This window comes from Ailuropoda melanoleuca, chromosome 10, assembly GCF_002007445.2.
Source record: "Ailuropoda melanoleuca isolate Jingjing chromosome 10, ASM200744v2, whole genome shotgun sequence".
Classification (NCBI taxonomy): domain Eukaryota; kingdom Metazoa; phylum Chordata; class Mammalia; order Carnivora; family Ursidae; genus Ailuropoda; species Ailuropoda melanoleuca.
In genome coordinates, this window is record NC_048227.1 from 36,466,892 (window position 1) to 36,472,893 (window position 6,002).

Consider the following 6,002-nt stretch of genomic DNA (forward strand, 5'->3'; position numbering starts at 1 on the left):
CCCATTTGTGTCCTTTCACTTTCCATCTCCACCACAACAGTCCCCCTTCCTTGTCTCCTTACTGCTCTGTGCACCATCTCACTGTCATTCTTTATTACTTTGCCTTTGTTACGTCAAGTTTTCAGTATGGCAAAATGCAACTAACTTGAATCTTGAAGGTGTGAAAGACAGGGGAGTTAGCTATAATTTAGCTTTGGATAAAGAGAGTCCATGGGCCAGTTTTATAAAATTGCAGAGAGAGGGGCACCTGGGTGACTCAGTGAGTTAAGTGTTTGCCTTTGGCTAGGGTCATGTTCTCAGGGCTCCCTGGGGGGGGGGGGAGCCTGCTTCTCCCTCTCCCTCTGCCTTCCACTCCCCCTGCTTGTGCTCTCTCTCTGTCAAATAGATAAGTAAAATCTTTTTTAAAAATGCACAGAGATGCAGGAAGGTAAAACAATAATTATTAAGACAGGGGCGCCTGTGTGGCTCAGTCAGTTAAACATCTGCCTTTGGCTCAGGTCACGATCCCAGGGTCCTGGGATCAAGCCCCACATCGAGCCCCCTGCTCAGCGGGAACCTGCTTCTCCCTCTCCCTCTGCGGCTCCCCTGATTGTGCTCTCTTTCTGTGTGTCAAATGAATAAATAAAATCTTTTAAAAAATAATTATTAAGACAGCCATGGCCCTAAGGGAGAGAATGATTTGTCCTCAGAAGGCAGAACATTACTATCTTTGTGCTATAGTGGGAAAGAAGGCACATCCAAGGAAAGGGTGAGATTAAGGAATTTAGGTTCTCAATTTTGGTTGCACCTTACATTCACCTGAGGACCTTTAAAAATGATTATCAAACCTTATTAGAAATTCAGACTTATTCGATCTGGGATGGAGCTTGGCATAGAGTTTTAAATTCTGCACAGATGATTCTAACAAACAGCCGGGAATAAGAATTGCTTAGCATCGCAGATAAACCAGCTACAAACTGTTCCAAAGTGGGCATCTCCTTCATAGCAAAGGCTGAAAATCAGGCCATTTGTGCAATTTGCATTTGTCTGTCAGGAGTGATGGTTATAGAACCTGGAACAAGGATCATTGGAAAAGCAACAGATGAATCATATCAATTGTGTTTCCCACACTGATATCCCCCTCCTAGAGCCATGTTGCTTAAATTTTCTTGACCACAACCCACAATAAGAAACACATATCACACTGTGACTCCGTTCATACAGCATGTAAAATAGTTAAAATTTTGCACAATTATACTTACCCTTACTACATGCAATGCACTTTCATAATTTCCATACTAAGTTGATTTCCCGATCCACCCACGAATTGAGAACATAGCTTGAATCTATGGCCATACCACCTTGAATGCGCCCGATCTCTTCTGATCTTGGAAGCTAAGCAGGGTCGGGCCTGGTTAGTACTTGGATTGGAGAACATAGCTTGAAAAACATGGATTAAAATGTTTTCTTTGGGCATATTTTAAAAGACAAGTATTAGGTCTTACTGGCCTCAACAATTCTCTAAATAGGAATTAAAACATAAAAACATTCTTATCTATATGCTGTCCTTTATCATGCCATAAGAAACTAAGAAACTAAGAGGAAACCATTCTCTGATGAGTAATTCAGAGGATGATAGAAGAGAGAAATAGTTTAAAGTGCAACAGTTGAATCTTTTCACGCTATTCTTAGAATGTTCCTATAGTGTGATGAGATGTGAAGTCCCTTTGGAGAATACTGATCTCCAGGCAAAAATTTGGTAGTCATAGTTCAGCTAATTTTTTCACCAATTCTTTTTTGCTTTCTCTGTTGGTTTCTTTCTCTCCTGAGCCTCTTCAAAAGAACACAAGACTTCTGTGAAGCCTTATTTCTTGTCCCCACAAAGGTGGCCCATCAGCCTCTGATGACTGTTGTCTCCTTCCAGATTGGGGCCTTTCATCTCTCTCCCACCAGACTCTCCTTTCTCACCAAATGGTTGTGTGTCCTTAGCTACTCCCTCAGTCTCCTCGAACCACTCTCCCCTATTCTGTGAACGATGGAGCGGGACTTTTTTGATCTCTGAAGGCCCACTAGCTTTTACATTCTTGGGCTCTTCATTGACCCTCTCCCTTCTCTTTAAATGGAAAGGGAAATCTACTTAGAGGTGTGTTCACTGTAAAATTTAACAGGCTGTTCGTATATGTGCATATTCAAGGTTAAGCACCTGCTTTCCTCCTGAAAAAGGGAGGAGGCCATCACTTTCTTTAGAAAAGAAGGGTCTGGAGAGTACTGGCAGCTAAGGAGGAGGTGGGAGGGATTTGGCTATCTAGTCTGTAGAAGCCGTGAGCAGGGATATCACCAGCTTCTGGCCATGAGCCCTGAGTCCCGCATCCAGGAAGAGAACTTAGCCTCTGTTTCATTGGTACTGCTTCCCCATTCCAGGCTGCTGCTCACTGCTTCGCCTGTCTTCTATGGACTCCCACTGTGCTCTTGGTCTTCAGGACCACATGACTCTCACTCCAGCCATTGATAAGATAAAGACGAAATGACTCCTGTTTAGGTTTCTTCCATTTTCTGTCTGCAGATCAAACCTCAGTGGATGACGCCATACACTCTAGTCCTGTGAATTCAGACTTCCGGAAGCCAGGCAACCAACAAACACATCCTTACTCTCTAAAGCATCAGGAAGTATGGGTTGGATATTCTCTCAACTTTTAGAGCTACTGATCTCATGGGCAGAATCTGGGCCTCATCTCCGCAAACCTACAGGGTGGCCCAGAAGAAGTAGTCACAGCTATGTCCTGTTGGGGTCGGTGGAAAGTTAGGAAGAGATTTTCCACTTCTGGCTTATCATTAGCCAATGCTAAGCAAAATGCACTTAGTCTGAAGACATAATTTGTGATCCTGATTTTTAATGAGACTCAGGTAAACTTGGACTGGCTACAGAAGCTTTTTACTTCAACTTCTGTCTTCAAATGATCAACTCAAGGTAAAGAAAATCCTGCCTCCCTATGAATGAATTGGGTGGCCCCCAAATGGGCCTACTGCCTTAGTACCTGGATCCCCTCAGGGATCAGTATGACAACACCACGCAGTGGTGTTGGTCTGCTGGCTAAATGGTGGGAAAATGGGCACAGGTCAGTGAACACTGCTTTCAGCCTTCACCTGACCCTGGGGCTGTTCAGTTAGATCATTGTCAAGATAGGCTTTGTCTAGACTGTAGTCAAGGAAGACTTCAAAGAATGGTAGGGACATATCAAAATACCACAGAAAACAGCTAGAAGGGGCTTCCAATGGAAAATCATACTATCTTCGTCAGATGACATTTAGTAGAACAGTGATAGTGGCACAGTGGGTTAAGGTAAAAAATTAGAATGTACAGAGGCACCTGGGTGGCTCAGTCAGTTAAGCGTCCAACTCTTGATTTTGGCTTAGATCATGATCTCAGGGATGTGAGATTGAGCCCCATGCCAGACTCTGTGCACACGTTCTGCTTGAGATTCTCTCCCTCTCCCTCTGCTATTTCTTCATGGAAGCTCCTATGTTAAAGGTTGGGGTCTGGGGAGGAATGGGAGTCTGACCAACCACTGCCCCCAAAGCCGGGATGTGAGCACTTTATAGACCAGCAGATGGAACACTAAGAGCAAGGCCTTGGGGAATCTCAGAATTTGGCAGCCTGGATAGAAACAGAGCTCTCACCCATCACCAAAGAGGGGCTGCTGGCTTATCTTTCCAGCTTAGGGTCAACGCCCCAGCCCTCAAAGCTCAAGTCAAGCAAGGAGAGTGATCCTAGTGTACTCCCAGGAGCACCCAGAACCAGGGTGGACATGCAGGCCTCTCCACCTGCCCAGTGTGGTGGAACCGTCACTTCTAGACTGACCACACCTGTAGCACTCGCAATTGTCAAAAATAGAATGTGGATTGTTATTGTCTGTTCTCCCACAGAAATAGCTTGTTTTTCTTTCTTTTTTTCCAATGATAGCTATCTTGGAAAATGGAGTGGATGGGATTTACTGGGGATGCTTCTTCTTCTCCTCCATAAGAAAGTGGGAGACTGCTAAACAATGCAGCAGGAAGAGCACAAGTGATCATTCCTTCAGTTGCACATCTTCGGCTCAGGCAATGACTACTAAGATGAGAAGTTGTCTGGAAAACAGAAACCACACCAGGGAATGGATTCAGCAATTGTTGGAGGCTCAACATGCAAAACACAAAACATCGGTTAAAACAGATATACAGAACAGGAAATAGTTACCTAGCTAGGGCTGGAAAACCAAAAAGAATATACTGAGATTGCAGAATGTGGACACTTGGAAGAGAGGGCCCAGCTGGAATCTAAAGCTCTGAAGTGAAGACGCTGTCTAGCTATTGCTGTTACCACAGGTAATCAGAGGAGATGAGGCCCCCGGAATTAGGACCCAAATCTTCGGTTCGGTAGTTGACTAAGCCTTGAGGAGTCAGAGGGAGGGACGCTGCAAAGTTTGCGCCTGAGAAGGAGGGGCCGTCCACCTTTGGTAGTGCCTCCAGAGCCTGAAAAGACCCCTTGCAGAGCCAAGATCCAGACCTCCAAGGAGGGGACACTGGCCAACTGGTGCTGGCGCCCATGCCTCGGGGGCTCTGAGGAGACCCGCTTGCCCTGCAGCTCAGAGCAGGAGACACGGGGCGCTGAGGCCAGAATCTCTGAAGGGGCCCGCTAAAAATCGTTCTGGGAATGGGGGAAATCTAGAATCTGGGGCCAACTGTAACCACCAGAAACCACTGACACAGTGAAGAAGGGTTGCTGAGGCGATGTAGAAAAGGAACAGTGAGAAAACAGGAAGTAGCAAATCCCTCTCATTCTCCTGCCTTCGGGTGCCCCCACCGGCACACTCTGATGGGAGCAGCTGGTTTGGAGGCACTCCGAAGCCAGTGCCCGAAGCCGACAGACCGTAGCTTCCAAACCAACACACCTCACATCCTCAACGCAGGCTCGCTCCTCCTTTCTTCCCAGAGGTCTCTTCCCTCGGGAAGAGTCAGATCTAGCACCGGGCCCTTCCTTAAATTTCTGCAGGAACATCACTTCTCATGTTTGAAAAGCTTTTTTTGAAGTCCTCCTAACTGAAGTTGGTTGCCTTAAATAGGTCTACTTCGCCTCTGTGAACAGGTCTCTCTGTTCCTTTTCCCCTGATTTCGGCGACAGTCTTGAGTAAGACAGCGACCCGAAGGATGAACAGATGTGCATTCTAAGACAGCCGTTTGGGATGTGGCCTGGTCACTAACGGCCGTTGCTGCTACAGGACAGGAGTAACTCTGGCATGAGTGAGCAAGAGACGAAGGATCGGGGATCTCTGAGGCCAGGCTCCGAGCATCTTGGCCTAAATACCTTGGTAATGCAGCCCTCAGTTTGTTTCCTACAGTTAAAAGTCTCTTAGGGTTTGTCTGTCTCTCAAACAACCTGGGGGCTGCTGGAGGGAGGTGAGCGGGGGGATGGGGTAACTGAGTGATGGTCGTTAAGGAGAGCACTTGATGTACTGAACCCTGGATGTTATATGCAACCTCTACCTCTGAGACTAAAAGCAGTAATAAATACATGCACGCATGCATGCATACGTACCTCGATACTGCGAGCAGCACTCACTACTTTCAGCTTTACGCAAACTGATTCATAAAGTCCCTTCATCATGAGGGGGTCAACTCAGTCTACAGTTGGCAATACTATTTGTAATCGAACATTAAATGCAAATGTTAAATATATATGATTGCTGATCATCTACTGTGTTATTTGTATAATCAAGAGGAGTATTCCTAACATATTATCAAAAACAGCAATATTTGCCAGTTTAAAAAAAACCTATATCCTTTCCTCTTAAAATGAGAGAGCTTGAGGGGCGCCTGGGTGGCACAGCGGTTAGGTGTCTGCCTTCGGCTCAGGGCGTGATCCCGGCGTTATGGGATCGAGCCCCACATCAGGCTCCTCTGCTATGAGCCTGCTTCTTCCTCTCCCACTCCCCCTGCTTGTGTTCCCTCTCTCGCTGGCTGTCTCTATCCCTGTCGAATAAAAAAAT